Below are 17,528 nucleotides of genomic sequence, written 5' to 3' on the forward strand. Positions count from 1 at the left end.
CGGACACTAAAATAAAAGAGCTATTATGCTAAAGAGGAGCATGGAAAACAGACGTGATGCAACTATTTTATGTAATATGTTTGCTATAATATTTCTTTTATATTGCTTTTTCTTTTTCACTCTCCTGTATTGAGTGACTTTGTGAGCATGTGCTAGACACGCAGTGGAAATTCTGACCGTTCGATTGGGCTGGGAATCGACAGCCAACTTTCCACCTGTGGGAATGATGCTCTCACGCTTTTGCAAAACAACCAAATCATTTAGGGTAGAGAAGAGACCAAATATTGCGTGCATGCGTGTGTTTGTGTGTGTGTGTGTGTGTGTGTGTGTGTGTGTGTCTGTGTCTCTGTTGCTGTGTGTGTCTGTATGCATGCACCTAGCAACCCTCATATTCCATTTACATGATATTTCCATTTCTAAAAGCTTCACTTGAGTCTCTGCGCAAGCCGCGACTGAAAATCATAGAGAAATAAAGAAGTCAAGTCCATGCTATACAAAGGTAAGTCAGAGCAAAAATCTGAGCTGATTCAAAGGTAAGTCAGAGCAGAAGTCTAAGCTGATTCAAAGGCGTGGGAAGAATTCCAGTGTTAGGTAAGAGTTCTAAGTGTGCCCTCTCATGCATAAAAACTTGTCTCGCCTTCTAAAGAAAAAGACGTTTTGACTTGGATGATATATGCTTTGTATGCAAAGATGAATTCTTATTGTGGCAGCAGGACGCATAGCCTACATACCGCACCTTAAGACCGAAACTCGACTCATCATTCCTTTGCTTTTTAAAAAGGCTGAAAAGCTCAGTCAGCACTTCAAAACAACACATAGCTCTGTGGCACTGAGCCAGATGGTGGAAATCTCTCATGGTGTCACTACACAAATGTATGATGGATGTCACTGAGAAGACTCATGATGGACAGGTTGGTCCTCAGTAGAGGGTACACTTACTATAAGCCACATAAGGCTCTGTACCTTTTCAGGCGTACTCAACTGATTCGTTTTTATGTTGAGTTCAGACTTCAGATATGGGCATGAGGCTTGATTTCCCATCATTTGCCCAACATTCTGTATACTATCCTATACTATACTATACTGTCTCCATTTGATTTCTTAAATGGCAAACCAAATGTAACATGACACACACGAGAAAGCACTTGGAGAGAGACTGAAGTCTGAACGACGTCTCCATACTATGTAACCAAAGTTCAGAGGCATGTCAGCTGACCACAAGGCGGCGCAAATCATTTTCTGGACGGGGCCCATGATGTCTGGTCCTTTCTTGCCAAGAGCTGGTACATCCAAACCTGTCACCTCGTGACCATGTGAAATGGATGCCTGCTGCACACGTCACATCTTACTCCGGAGTCTTGGAATGGACCCTAGAGATTAGAGGACCTGGAAGAACTCCAGCAGGTCCAAGAAACATGGTCGTAAGTCTTAGTCAACTGCTCTCCGACAGTTTTGCAAACAAAGTGGAGTAGCAGCGGCGGGTGGTATGTGTCCGTACGATGGTATTTGACGAAATCAAACATGTGTGGAGGGTGAATGGGGGCAGATGGGTATCTCAAGTACCTCAAGCAGTTATGGGTGAGCTCAGTGACTTTTTTATAGGGCAGACAAGGGAAGCCAGTGCAAAAACTGACTCAGACTTGCTGCTCAGCGACCAAGTCCATATCATACAAGTCCATGGAACTCTCCTCAGTCAAGTTATAGCAAGCCAGAAGTATCAAAAGTGAGAGAAGAACACTCACAGTGAGAAGTGCACCGTTCAAACGAGTCCCACAACTTAATATTGTGAGTGTATCACTGCAGCAAGATGGCAGCACCCCAAGGTGTCTGTGCTGATTACCACCCATGGGTGCACCCCGCCTGTTTAAGGCAGGTGTTTGATTACTAGGCCTATGGTTATGTGATATAGGCCTTCCATGCCAGTTCCTATTTTGCCTGATGAAGATCTGTTGATCGAAACGTTGCCTTTTATACTTAACACATGAAGAATATTTGCAGCCATTACACAGTGCGCAGACCATCACCTTCACTCTACAGCACCCCAAGGGACTCATGTGCATCTGGAACATACAAAGGGTTTGAAGCAACACTAAAGCACTTTTCCTCTGTTGCACGCACGCTATTTCTTTATCCAGCAAATAACGCTGTACACAGACAAGCTAGGGTATGTTGCATGATTTTATGAAAATATGATGTATTGCGACATCGATGCAAACAAAAGACATAGTTTCTTATGTCTCATTTCATCGAACTACAGATACTGTACGCTACCTGATCTGGTAAAGTTACCTAGTGCGGCTATAGCTGACAGAGGACCGTGAAGTGAATGCAGAAGTGCCGTTCAACCTGTTACGAGTTGATTATTTCAAGGCACGAAAAACTCTTTAATGTTGCTTTAAAGAGGTCATAGAATGGATGAATCGAGTATTGTACTGTGTTCTCTTATGTTACAATAGTATATAGTATATACTATTATATAATAGTATATACTACTAGTGGCAAACTATCCCAGTTACGCACACATCATATGTGACCATTCATAGCGAAATCAGTCGTTTTGCGCACAACGTTATTTTGAGAAAATCAACAATAACAAACTTCCGGGTTAAAATGTTGAATTTCACGTTTTCGCCTCATTCGACTGTATACAGTCTACAGTTTCATATCGTGAACGCATTTCACGGAAAAACATGCGTTTTGACTGTTAAACCCGGCGAAGATTCAACACATTTGCTGTCATTCCCGTTGTGCACGCGCTGCTTAAAATGGTGATTTCTCCTCTTCTGGCATATCGTGACAGGAGAACCATGTCAACTTTGGATGCTGTTATCTTAGCGATAGTTTGTGTAATACCCTCGATATACATATCGTTGGAAAGCTTAGTTTATGGCCGTTCACGTGAGCACAATAACTTAATTTAATTAATTTTACCGAAACGACTGGTTCCGCTTTACAGGGTCACATATCATCATCACAACTGATGCATCCAGAACTACATTTTCAGAACAATCTCAAAAGTTCTCCCCTTTATATTTGACATAGTATAATAGTAGTATAATAGTATACGGTAGTTAACTTTGATTCATAAAAATTAAACTCAATTGCAATTTTACAAGCCCAAGTAAAACCTTATATTTAGGCTGGGTATTGAAATGGTCCGTTCCACTAAATGGTGGCCTCTTTGGAAATCCCAATTGAACTTCAATGGCTTTGCGATATTTGACATCACAAGTAGGCTTTGTTCTAATTCGCCCATTTTTTATTGGCTATTTTTAAGTTCAAGTTAAGTTTCTGTATGAAGGAGGGCACAACCATGCCTCATGTTCATGATAGGTTTTTGGTTATGCACAACCTCTCCTAATTCATCAAAACCAGGACAAAAATGATTTCCATTCTATGTCACCTTTAAACCACCAACCAGTCACTCACACCTTAATGACAGTGGGACACACTTCTACATCCACTCCTGAATCACGCTTTGAAGGCAAGGCTCTGCACCTGTGATCACGCACAGCTCCTTTGGCAAAGTCTTTCTGCCACATAACTACATGAGAACAGGCTTTCTTTGGTGTTGCCAGCAATTTTTTGTTTTCGAGAAAGGTCTGATGAGGTTATGATTTTAGCAGCTGACCAATCAGAGTAAGAGGAAAAGATTAGACATAGTAAGGCCTCTGATTCTGATGGTTTGATTTGGTTTGGACTGGAGCTAGACGTCTCTGCCTTAAAACTGTACCTGAATATGTGCCTTTATATTCTCAAATGTAATATATAGAAGAATGTCTATGGATGATTTAATTTCATACAGTTTAGGCTTTTCATATAATTAGATGGCTACTTTAGCCTCATTCCAGTTCATGGGTTCAGTCAGGGTAAACTATCCCAGTTACGCACACATCATATCATCATCACAACTGATGCATCCAGAACTACATTTTCAGAACAATCTCAAAAGTTCTCCCCTTTATATTTGACATATCTCAATGGCTTACAATGTCCCAGCTATTTGTTTTGACACATAGATATAACCTTTAAAAGTCAAATTGTTGCATGCATCCATGTTTTCAGATATTCTGTTGAAACGGATAATAAATAAATCATTTTTGAATCTCAGATTTTGCTGCAGATTTTGGACCTGCCGTGTGGGCCAGTAAACAACACAGGCATAGCATCAATAAATCATCACGACATCGTGCCACTTTCCCAGTCCCAAAACTACTGTATATTGCAATTTGTATGATTGAATTATGAATTAATTGAAACAAAAATCCTTGACCTTCTGAAGTCTGCCATATGTTTCTGACACAGTCTCATAAAATAGAGTGTGCATGTTTCAAGAACACTAAGAATAGAAGATTTGTCCTTGCTTGTACAATTACTGGCGATGGTTGAATGAGCCCAGTGAAAGAGTGCATAAAAGGTGATAACTGCTCTTATATTTAGCTTGCTGTCCAGCACTGATTCACAATACACTGCGTCATGCTTACCGAAGCCAATTTCCATGAGTGGGTAAACATCTGGTTGGGTAATTGAAAGGACCTTTGCTTTGGAACGTTCTGTTGCCCCTTTGGAACAATTATCGGGTTCAGACTCTTTCAGCATTTGTGAATTGGCTTGTTGACATATACACTGTATCATGTCAAAGCGCTACTCAGTCCAGGAAGCAAGATAATCACATTAATTGAATAAAACATTGTGTCTCTCCTCACATTCTGCATATTTTGCAACCACAGTATGAGAATCATTACAATGTAAAGATTTTGATAAACATTTTGATAAATACTGCTCATCAAATTATGATTAGTAATGAGAACGGAATGCCTTTTGTATGGCAACTTATATCCAGCAAGTGGTCAAGTGAAATGTATTTATCTATTTATGAGTGTATACAAGATTACTTGTGATGATGTCTAAAGATCATGTCTTCAGAATTCCCCTCAGGATCAGTGTACTATGAAAAGGGGGCTGTCCTGAATTTATATTGGATAGCAATGTAAATTGATTTGCAGTTTGATAAGATGACCATCTTTTGCACGAGTATCTAATCACACCATTTGAGGTCAAGCAAGAATGACATTTCTGTTGTATGTTGTGCCCCTTAAAGAGGGATAATGCTATTTGGATATGTAATTGGTCACAAGTCAGTTTTTTTCTTATCAGGCAGTAATGACATGAAATCAATCTGGTTGAACGATGCAAAACAGGGCCATGTATCGCAGAGTTAACGACAGATTAATGAACTATTGAGTAGGCTTAAAAGGTCAACTCCTGTGGCATAGTTTTAGTGTTATCCTGAAGCATGAATCTCAATGAGCATCATAGTCAGCTGAGTCTGCATCACGACACACTCTCCTTCTTCACAGAAATTGCAAAATTGTGTGTACATCTCTTCAGCTGTCTCACTGCTCCAGTCTCAAACTAGACACTCTTACTTGACTGGATTTGGCGTTGAGTCGACTGCATTCAACAGGAAAAGCACAGTGCTTTTACTGAAAATAATGTTTTTCTTCCTAATCCTTTTTGTATAGACCTACATGCAATTGCATCCATTATATTTCATAATAATTCAAAATGAAAATACTGGTGACAATATAGCGGAAAACGAACAAAAACGGCAATAGTCTGCTATCACTGAAAAATGATCAAACCAGTTAGAAAATGTTAATTCATCCACATCCTGCTTTGATGAGAAGCTGCACAACCACGATCAGGAATGCATGCTGACCTTATACAGCACGGAAGCTTTAGGCCTATCGAGCTAATTTAGTTTGCCTTTAAGTGCATTTTGCAGAGGAACAACTTCAGATAAGACCTTTAATCTGGCTAAACGGATTGTGCAGAGAAAATGTATGCCATTTTAGACAGAGATAGGCCTGCAGAATAACAAAAGATTTCCCATCACACACGACAGTTCCAATGAACCAACATTTCACTGGGTTAACAGGAGGCACAAGATGCACTATAAATCAGTCACTACAAAGCACCCAGGCAGAAAAATATATTTTACTGAGGGATGTGGCTCATGATATTTTGCTATATCTAAGGCACAGAAAATTGAATTTCTCAAGTGTAACAGGCATATTTGATGTGAAACAGTGAAGCCTCCTAGAAATATGTTAGAGGAATAAAAGATACCAACGCAGAGAACTGAACGAAATAAATTACTTCTCATATAGCCTAATGTTTACAGCAAGACACACACACACACACACACACACACACACACACACACACACACGACTGCAGACATATGCTAACATTGTATGCATGATAATGCAGGAAATGATTTCATTTAGATTTTGTTTGAATGAATGCATTTAAAAAATACCATAAACACTGTTATCCTGTTTTCATTCCCTAATAAATATGCAAAAATATGCCTTGATGACACCAGGTAAGTTACCCCACCCATGGTATAATTATTTTCAGGTCAAGTCAGGTCATTCAGGCAACATAAAACGATTGGTAATGTTGTTTTGCCAGATATCAATGTTTTCATCTGAAATCCCAGAATTTACCGGTGACTTGCAACAATTAGTTTATTGCAGGAAGCTCCTTTGTTCCTTTTATCAATCCATAGCCAAACCCATAAATATAGTAAAAAACCGAATTAACAACTTAAAAAGGTTTGGTTTGTTAAATATATGATGGCACACACAAGTATTTCAAAAATAATATTCTGAGCTACCACAGTGCCATCTTGTGTTGAATTGAGAAATTGGCATGAAAAATACTGAGGTACAAGTACAGTAGTAATAGTCCATGTGTTACTGCTACATAAAAAGAATAAAGCCCTCAAATCTGTCATGGATTATATTGAATTTTATTAATCTATTTATTTTCTTTGCAAATTGTTATCCAAAGTATAACATGCCATCAACCTGATATGGACATTTAAGCCATTAATGATGTTAAACTATACTATGTTATGTCTGTGTAGAGTGTTGACTTGCCTTTGTGCCTGGAATTGTGTAACTGTAGATTTTCAGTTAGGCAGGTCTGTGACCAGTCCAGAGAAACATCCTCTTTTAGTTGTTGTATTGAATGCTTCTTTCACTTCCTCCTGTTGCTTCAGAGCTACACATCTTCGTGGGGGGGTGGGGGGGGGGGCTTTCCTGAGGACTGCCCTCTCCTGAGGTATCTGGAAAAGAACTCAAAGGGTGGGTATTTTGCAGACCAGTTACATTATCAACAAGAGCAGTCGGGTGCAGACCCATGCCCCTGTCACACAGTATTAAGGGACCATTTCCACTGAAACCATTAATGAAGTGGAATCCAATCCCAGCATCTGCATTCTAAGCCAGATCCGGATGTACATGTAAGAGGACCAAGACAAGCCCATAGGAAAGCAACATTCAAAATCTGATCAGATCTGACCTGTTTCCCCTAAACCCCCTTAGGAAAAATAGGAAGCAATAAGAATAGATGGTGAAGAATAGATTAAGACAGGAAAAGGGCATTTTGAAATCTTAATTTTGGATTGGACTGGGACATGAGGAGAGTTATTTCATAGCAGATATAATCCCTCCTTTTGTCTCAACTCAACTCTAAGTTAGTCATTTATTCCTTATTTCTCCTTATTTGGAGAAACAGGTGAGATCTCGGTAAGAGCTGATGTACTTCTTGTGAGACAAAGAATGACGTTTCCGAGGCAAGAAATGTTCCTTTGGGTGGTGACCCTCAGTCTCGGATAACTATTTGATGTATGTCAGACCAGTACAGCCAGACAGATGAATGGGCCCAATTCTTCCCCATCTCCAGTGACTCATTCCAGTGAATCATTCTGCTTAAAATGCACCTGATTAAATATGAATTCATTTTGAAGTAACTGCCTTACATTCTTGATGGAAAAGTGACACTCAACCAAGCCTGACTAAGGTTATGTTCAGCCAAAATTGCATTTTAACCTTTCCAGATTGTCTTTTTAAATACAATCATGATCAAATAAATAAATAAACATGAAATGCAATCTGCTCCAAACCATACTGAAGAGATTTCAAATTCGATCCAAATCTGAAATGTGTCTCAATCTGAATGGCTATAGCTGCTCAAAGTGGCTTTCGTGCCATTCGTAATGCGACACAAACAACAACAATGTAGAATCCAGTGACGGAAGTGATGGATTCAGAGTGCAAAACACCTATATGATTCTTGCTGGACCCTGCTACAGTAAGGGTCTTGTCCTGTCTGTACTGATGTTGTATTCCATCATGTCTGCTCTCATGTTACTTCCCTTTGCCTTTGTTTACTTCCTGTGTCCCTGTGTCCATGTGTTCCTTTGTTTATCCTTGTCATGTGCTGCTGTTCCTTTTCCCTGTCTCCGGCCCTCACCTGTGTCTAGTTCTGTTCCCAAATTATTGGTTTATTGTTTTCATCTGTGTCCTGTTTCCTAGTTAGCCCTTGTGTATTTATACTGCGTTCATGTCAGATATAGGACCTCTTAAGTTTGCCTACAAAAAAAGCTCTTTGAGATCCAGAATCTTGTGTATGGGAAGATAACATGGGGCTTTTGTATCGAGTCTGGGGGGTATTCCATCAACCTCAGTAATGAAAACGCCGCTTAACAGAAATAGCCTGACTTGAACTAGTGTACACTTTCACTTGAGGCTAAAATCGTTCTATTACTAAGTTAGCTGCATCTTGTTCGTTTACTCAAGTGAGGCTTAGGTCAACGTCATATACACAAGGTAGAAAAGTAGATCAACACAGTAGACTGACGAAAACAGGATATATGTCATAAAATTAAGTATAAGTAAGTAAAAACTAGAGGATTTCTGTTCAATATCAAAATTGAACATTGCAAGAAAAAAAAGATAGGCTATAGTTGCTGATGTACTGTATCTTGGAGAATAATGGAAAAATACATTTAAAAAGGAAATACCATGGTTAGAAGCCAATTGAAAGTCTGATTTACTTTGTTTATGAACAAAATGAGTGACTGAATTAATAGCATAACCCCAAAACAATTTTGGCATAGGCTAGTCAAAATCATAGGTTATAGCCTGTTCTTTGGTTGAAAGGGTTCACTCCAAGTTTTTGTCTTGCATCAGATTTAATATAGCCGACTAGCATATTAACTGTCACTGAACAAGTTTCTAAATGCGCATGACCCTTTATCAATAGAAGGCCTACAACACTTCTTTCATTAAAGAGTTGGCTACAACTAAGAATGGTTCTAGAATAACAGAAATTGTCAAGGTGATAAGCTCTGTAAAAGCTATGTGTGAGAAGCGAACCTGAGAACAAGAATGAAGCACTCTTTTGATGTACAGTAGGTCAACTGTCGAGCTACGCATTACACCACCACAGAATACAGAGAGCAGAGTGTCAATATTAGAACCACACATGTTATACAAACTACAGTACAAAGTTATTTTCTTAAAGTGAACAATTTTTGTATATCAACTATAGTGAATATGTAAATCAATCAATGCTTGGTGACACTGTTGGAAAAAAGTTTTGACTTCTATTTTTAAAGTTGTAGGCTACAGGTGGTGAGAACATGACAACACAGCTTGATTAAGCATAAAAGCTAACTTCCTCCGGAGAAGGCTAGTTCTGTGGAATACATTTCCCTAGTTACCAAGCTGGGCTTCACGTAAACTTCACTAATGGAACAGAACTCTCACTACAATTAGTGAGATTTGTCTAAAATGCAGACATATCGCTCAATGTCGGGTCCTCCGAGTTTACTGTTGTCATGAAAACAGTAACCTCTCATGTCTCCTAGTTCTTTGTCAGTCTTTGTTCGTGTGATCGTGTATGCAGTTGCTCAACCCTGTCAAACTCCTTTGAGCCCCTCCAATTTACAAACAGGTTGCCATCTCTAACCTTCTGCATACCATCCTGACCCACCTGGAGGGAAGAAAGGGGAATTACGTGCAAATGTTGATCCAGCATTCAACACCATAGTCCACCTCACTCTGGTCAAAAAGATGAGGATTGAAAACCTCACTTTGCTAATGGATATGAACTTTTCTCACCAACCGAACACAGGTGGTCAGAGTGGGTGGTCTGACATCTGGCACATCAACCATCAGCATAGGTGCCCCTATAGGCTGTGTTTTGAGCCCCTTGCTGTACAGCATCTACTGTACATGCGTGACTGCAGAACCAGCCGCAATTACACCTCCATCAAATTGGCAGATGACACAGCGGTGGTGGGCCTGGTCAACAACAACAATAAACAGGTCTACCTGAATCAGGTAGAGGATATAGCACAACACAACGACAACACATTGCATTTGTACAGCGCTTTTCACAATACTCAAAACGCTTCACAGTGACGGGGGAACCTCACTAACCACCATCAAAGTGCAGCACCCACCTGGGAGTCCCTAGCGAGCAGTAGTGGTGCCAGTTCAACAATTTGACCCTGAATGTCAGCAAAACTATAGCCTGGAAAATCCAGACCCTGGTAATCTTTCAGATTAAGGGTCTGGCCACAAATAATGTAATGGCCCAACTCGAGGGGTGGCACCAAGAATGTATTTGAAAATTTCACTGAATGCAATTAGATAACTCTCCGACAAATGTTTACTCTGACTGATTCTGGACTTCCACGCAATTGGATAACACTACGACCATAGTTTACTGACTTCATTGGTTGTCATCGATTTAGCTTGCCTCTGGCCCACCTATATCAGGTACACTGATGTGATTGGTTTCCCCTGATGCCTGGGGTAAAAGTAACGAGCATCATTGCTCATTGCAAGAGTATGCTTTCGCGAGAATTCTGGATTTCCAGGGTAGCAAAACTAAGGAAATGGTGGAGAACCACAGGAGATAGCAGAGCAGTTACACACCATTAAATATCAGTGGGCAGATTGTGGAGGAGGTTGAAAGTTTCAAAAATCACATCACCAAAGACCTCACATGGACCACTAATATCCAGCATGCTCTAAAGAAATCCAAACAATGATTCTTCCTATGTTAGCTACGAAAATTCAAAGTGACATCATCAATCATGAAGGCCTTCTATTCAATGGAGGGTGCTCAAAACAGGTAGCATCATCACCTGGTAAAGGAACCTGTGACTGCAGTGTCCTATAGAGTGGTACATTCTGTTCAAGCACCTCTCCCTACCCTACAGGATATATACACAAAAAGAGTACAGACAAGGGCCAATTATATTGTAAAGGACAATTCACATCCTGACCATGGACTCTTCAAACAGCCAAGGTCAGACAGACGTCTCTGTCCTCACAGGAATAAATGCAATATATATAATGTGGACATTTTGGTATTTTGAAATGCCAAACAAGATAAAAAGTAAAAACACAAAACAGGCAAACTTGTGAGTGAGTGTGGGGGTGTGAGAGTAGAAGTGCAATGGATGTGTGTGTGTGTGTGTGTGTGTGTGTGTGTGTGTGTGTGTGTGTGTGTGTGTGTGTGTGTGTGTGTGTGCGCGCGCGCGCGTGCGCGTCCGTGTGTATGCATGTGCCCTGTGTCTTTAGCTCGATTCCTTTAAGGAAACCTATCTGAAAAGTCTGCCACTTAGACATTGTGGATAGCCTGTTGATCAATCCAGCAAAGGAAAGTAAATGCTCTACTGGAGCAAAGAATTATTGTGTTAAATCTCTGCCTATACCAGGCAGATGGTACTTTTTGTTATTGTTGTGCATGGTAACTCACTGAACGTTTCAATTGGATTGCAAATGATGTGCCCACAGTGTAAGCCTATTGACTGCTAACAAAGGAAGACATACAGTACAGCAGAGAACTAGTTTTACAGGGTCTCGGCCATTTGCACATGTCTCAATTGCCGGAATGGCTTCGTAAAGACAATTTCTCAGAACCTATATGGGGCTGAAACAAGAACATACCTCAGGGGTAGGTGTTCAGTGCAGCCCTGAACTAGTGTAGTGGTATGAAATGTAAACGAGACATGAGTGGAAGACAAGCACATTTTTTAACCCAGCACGGCAGACTTTAGAGCTATTATATAATAATTATATAATTCCTATACCTGTCCCTGGGTGGTGGGCCAAGAGAGACTGCTGAGAGGAGCATTGCCTTTGCCCCGAATGGGCATGGCTTAAGCAGTGAGTGAATTTGCCCCCAGAGATATATTTTGGTATTTTTTTCACGACTCTGAACCCTAATTTATTGACTTGTCTTTATTTATTTATTTCCCCCTCAATGGGCCAATTTGTTTTATATACTCATCAATATTTAGGGTCTTTAACCATTTAGACCAGCTATGAATCCCTGTTATACTCAGGCTAGTGTAACAGAGGCTAGGCTAAGTCTCCTATTGGGAAACTGCTAGTGCTGCTACTGTATGTCAATACCATCAACAGTTGGGTGTTTCTTAAAACAGCAGTTTCAATGACACTAATAAGAAAGAAATTGTAGTTTCAGCTATTCAACTCCAGCATATGGACAGTCTCTCATTCACCCTGTCATGTCTGTTATGTATGCTATTGAAGTAACATGGAGAGGGTGATCCTAGCGGTCCCTGATAGAATGATGACCAAGGGAAGAATCCAACTCTTGGCTCCATGGTAAAATGATGGGTTTTATGCAATTCACTGGAATGCAGTACCATACAATGGTTAATGCCTGAACTTATATTAGAACAAGCATGCCAGTTTTACAGCAAATTCTCCAGCCTTGTGAAATTATGTATTTCTTTGCTTGTCATATCTCCATATTGCTAAAGCTAAAGACAAACACTGCGCACAGTTTTGCCACTATGTCACATTTTCTGCACAGACAGAGGTCATATAATTTCTGCTCAAAGTATTTTCAGAAGGAAAAACAGGAAGTAAGCATGACTGGGGCTTCAGAAAAATGGAATGACATACATCTAGAGATCACGCCTCATAGATCATCAACTTGATTGACCCATTCAAGGGGAAGGGGTTTAGAGAGAACAGTGCCTGACGTTTACCTGATTTGCACTGCAAAGTTTAATCAAGATTTTTTTGGTAACAATTTGACTGAATTATGATTCCTTGATTAATTTGTGAATTCTGATTTTTCATTCAAGTATGACGTGCTAATAAATCCATCCAATCTGCACATGTGGGGCAAAGCAGATCACCAGCATGTCCTCTGTGCTGAAAGGATCCCTGGGGTTACCTGGGAGAACAGCCAAAACCTGTCAAAAAACAACTGTTGGTGGACCTTGAATGTCAGTTACTGTTGTAAAACCACATCACCGTCACCACCCACCCAGCAAACATGCCGATGCAGAGTGTGGGGCTTGCCCACATTTGGCTCATTGGGCCCCCAGGGGAACCCATTATGGGCCCTTATATTCCCATACCCTCCCAAAATCCCCCACTACCCCCGCACTTGTGTTGGTTTACTGTGGGGTAGTGTGGGCTTACTGTGGGGTAGTGTGGGTTTACTGTGGGCTTAGTGTGGAGCAGTGTGGGCTTGCTGTGGGTTTACTGTGGGGTAGTGTGGGTTTACTGTGGGCTTACTGTGGGGTAGAGTGGGTTTACAGTGGGCTTAGTGTGGGGTAGTGTGGGTTTACAGTGGGCTTAGTGTGGGGTAGTGTGGGTTTACTGTGGGGTAGTGTGGGCTTACTGTGGGGTAGTGTGGGGTAGCGTGGGTTTACTGTGGGGTAGTGTGGGCTTACTGTGGGGTAGTGTGGGTTTACTGTGGGCTTACTGTGGGCTTAGCGTGGGGTAGTGTGGGCTTACTGTGGGGTAGTGTGGGTTTACTGTGGGCTTACTGTGGGGTAGTGTGGGTTTACTGTGGGCTTACTGTGGGGTAGTGTGGGTTTACTGTGGGCTTAGTGTGGGGTAGCGTGGGTTTACTGTGGGGTAGTGTGGGCTTACTGTGGGGTAGTGTGGGCTTACTGTGGGGTAGTGTGGGCTTACTGTGGGCTTAGTGTGGGGTAGTGTGAGCTTACTGTGGGGTAGTGTGGGTTTACTGTGGGGTAGTGTGGGTTTACTGTGGGCTTACTGTGGGGTAGTGTGGGTTTACTGTGGGCTCTAAGGGAAGAAGCTGTGGGTCCCACATGGGCTCCCCTTACGGGGCCAATGCGGGCTAAGTGTGGGCAAGACCACAGTGGGCAGAAATCCCTAAGTGGGGCCCCAAAGGGCAAAACACCTATGGGCCCCGTATGGGCTACCCCATTAGGGGCCCGTTTGGGATTAGTGTGGGTTTGCCCTGCCCACACTTGCCCACAGTAAACCCACAATTGCCCATTGTGGGCCCACACGGGCATGTTTGCTGGGCAGTGACCAGACATGATCCTGAGTCCACTAAGCAAATGCTGCTGCTGGAGCTGAAGTCTGCAGGTCTACTGACCTGTTGGTGTAGTAGGCAAACTGATGGGAGTCTATGGGAGCAGCAGGCAAACAGGATTTTAGGTTGGAGAGAGACAAATCATTTGGCAACGATGGGGGTGAGTGCAACTCTGTGAAAGTCATGAAGGGCCATAGCATGGCGTGGCGTGTTTCAGAAGCTTAAAGCTTGAGGGAACAACCGCCCTGGGCCAGGGACAGATTGAAAATGTCTATGAAGACTCCAGCCAGCTGCACTGCACAAGCTCTCAGTTCATGACCAGGTATTCCATCCATGGCCAGCTGCTTTCCTTACGTTCACCCTGCTCAGGATGGTACAGACATCAGAGGTGGAGAACGAGAGAGGCTGTTCATAGAGTGGGAGATATGCTTTGAAGATGACCTGCTTGTTCTCTCTGTTAAAGCGAGCATTGAAATAGTTGAGCTCGACAGGGAGGGAAAATAGCTGAAAGGAGTCACAGTGCTGGGTGGTTTGAAGTGTATGATGATGTGTATACCTTGCCACATGTGTCAGGTGTCAAGGATCCATAGAATTTTAGTGTTTTTTGATCCTTTGTGTGTATTTGTGTTTAACCTGCCAGATTCTCCTCGTCAGGTCAACCCTAGCGGAGCCTTTAGGCCTCCCAGTCTCCAAACCTAAAGGCTATGACTATATCCACATTATATCCTTGAATTTCCCCTTGGGGATCAATAAAGTATCTATCTATCTATCTATCTATCTATCTCTATATCAGACATGTTGATATCCAACACACTTTTGTTATGATTTCTCGCCATGAATTCTGGCACCTCTGGCTCCTCTATGCTCCTTCATGGAAGGATTGTACAGAGGCTTGTAGAGGTGCATTTGCTCGGAAAGCTTGCCCTCGAACTCGTCCATGTCTTCCTGTTTTCGCTTTGTCGCAAGCCACTGAAAAAAATAGAGTGGTGCATCACCTCTGGCAGCACACTTTAAATCATGGTGCGCCAGTGAGATATGTCATTTTGACGTCACATTGTCATGCGTGATGACCAATGCAATGCATTGAGTATGTAAAGGCCTTTACCCTCTACACCCAGTTCCCCCCACCTGTACTAAATATCTGTGAGGAGGATGCGTGCCAGCTCTTTCAGAAGTAGATGATCAAGAAGGCTCCAGGACCTGATGGTGTGTCCCCCTCCTCCCTGCGAGTCTGTGCGGAACAGCTGGTGCCCATCTTCACCCAAATCTTTCACCGGTCTCTGGAGCTGTGTGAAGTACCCTCCTGCTTCAAATGCTCTACCACTATCCCAGTCCCCAAGACATCCTCCATCACAGGATTAAAAGACTACAGGCCCATCGCCCTGATGTCTGTGGTCATGAAATCCTTTGAAAGACTGGTGTTGAGCCACCTGAAGGACATAACAGGACCCCTGCTGGATCCCCCAGTTTGCCGAAACATTCGACTTCATTTTCGGGGGTAACGTTTCCGGTGCACACTGGAAAGTTTTGTGCACCAGACTGTGCACCAGAAACGCAATTTTAGTTTTTCTACCCTTACAGATCCTGCAGTATTCACATTCTTCTTGGAGGAATTTACGTGTGTGGAACATCTAGGTTTATGGTATTGTTATGGCCCCTGGACATTCTCCAGTCTCAGTTATAAAAAGTTTCATAGTTCCAACAGACAAAAAAAAAAATCCCACATCCCATGTTACTAATGGCATTTCAGAATTGAGATTGTGTTTCTTGAGGCATTGCGAGTGTTAGATTGACATCACATGGGGTGCTTCAGGAATAACCAAAAAGCAAGTATCCTTTCATGTTAATGTTATTGCCCCATGGTTTTGGTCTCAGTCAGTTAGCACTATGTACTTTGCCACAGAGCACTGTTGGAATAGTTCAAGGAATGTGACAAAAGGCCCAAATTATGGGCAAAGTGGAAAATCTAAGGTGTAACTGAAGCTAACTTGGCTAAATCAACTTAATGACCTTAATACCTCAATACCTTGAACAAGGTCATTGCAAAAGTGCAAACATTGATTGGTCAATGCTCAGTTCATACAGTATTCAACACAACAGCTTTAATTCAGGCATGAGAGACACTTCAGGCTCATGGCCTGACTTTGCACATTGCCCAGAATTCTATAAAGGGCCTAAAGACTTTAAGCTGTTGCCATAGCCTGCAAATTCCCCACATTTCAACTGGATGGAGTATCCATATGGGATGTGGTGGAACAACAAGTCCAATTCATGGCAGTCTTACCTTGCAACTTATATAACTTAAAGGATCCACTGTTAACATCTAGCTGCCAAATACCACAGAGCTCATGTAGCCTTGCATGCCTTGGCAGGTTGGAGGTTGTTTTGACGGTACGCACTACGCAGAGGACCAGAGACAATGGCCATAATGTTTTGCCTCAATACAGGACTCAGGTACAATCACCTCTTACCTTTGTCTTTTAGAATGTGTGTCTGTTTTGCCACAAAGTTTGTTCACTTCCTGGGCTGAATGCACTTGTGGGGTATTGCGAGATGAATCCAACATTCCACCTCCACAGAGTTACTTCACTGTGATACCACTGCATTTGGTAAAAAAAAAGACCATCCTTGAATATCTATACTTTAACAAGAAATTACAGGGTGACCATTTCTATTTGCTTATTCAACATTCAGGTTAATCAACTATAAACATGTAATTGAAACTGTTTTCATGAATGGTTCACATTAAAGAATATTCTACTCTCTGACAGAATTCAACTTCCATACAGAAATACTGTAGTATTTTAGCATGCAAGGGAGTTGTTCATCCCATATTACAATGTAGTGCAAGTGTCAGTGTTCATTAATGGTAGGCTATTTCAACAAAGCAAGGCCTGATTTGCGCATCAATCAATGGATATTCTTCATCAGCAGAAGGAAGTGTGGTCTTTTGAAACCTACTTAACATTTAAAGGATGCATGCTCTTTGGAAACCTAATGTGTCTGCTCTGTGATGTCATTACCCTAACTGACCTCATCCCATAGATATATCCAAGAACGATTCACTGATAGCAAATATGTTGGTTAAGGCGTGCTGGAACAGTTGAGAATGCAGATGAAACATAATCTTAGACAGGCATGTCTTAAAATGAGGCATGGAAGACATAATATATAGTCCTACATTAATGATCCATCTCAGAGATCTGTTAACAGAGGGATGCTAGGCATTTCACATTCTTAAAGGTCTGCAATAGAGAATCACCTAGGCTACTGTAGGCTAATAGCTGAAAAAGAGAATACAAAACCACTGATACAGGCATGGGATA

This window comes from Sardina pilchardus, chromosome 5, assembly GCF_963854185.1.
Source record: "Sardina pilchardus chromosome 5, fSarPil1.1, whole genome shotgun sequence".
NCBI lineage: Eukaryota > Metazoa > Chordata > Actinopteri > Clupeiformes > Clupeidae > Sardina > Sardina pilchardus.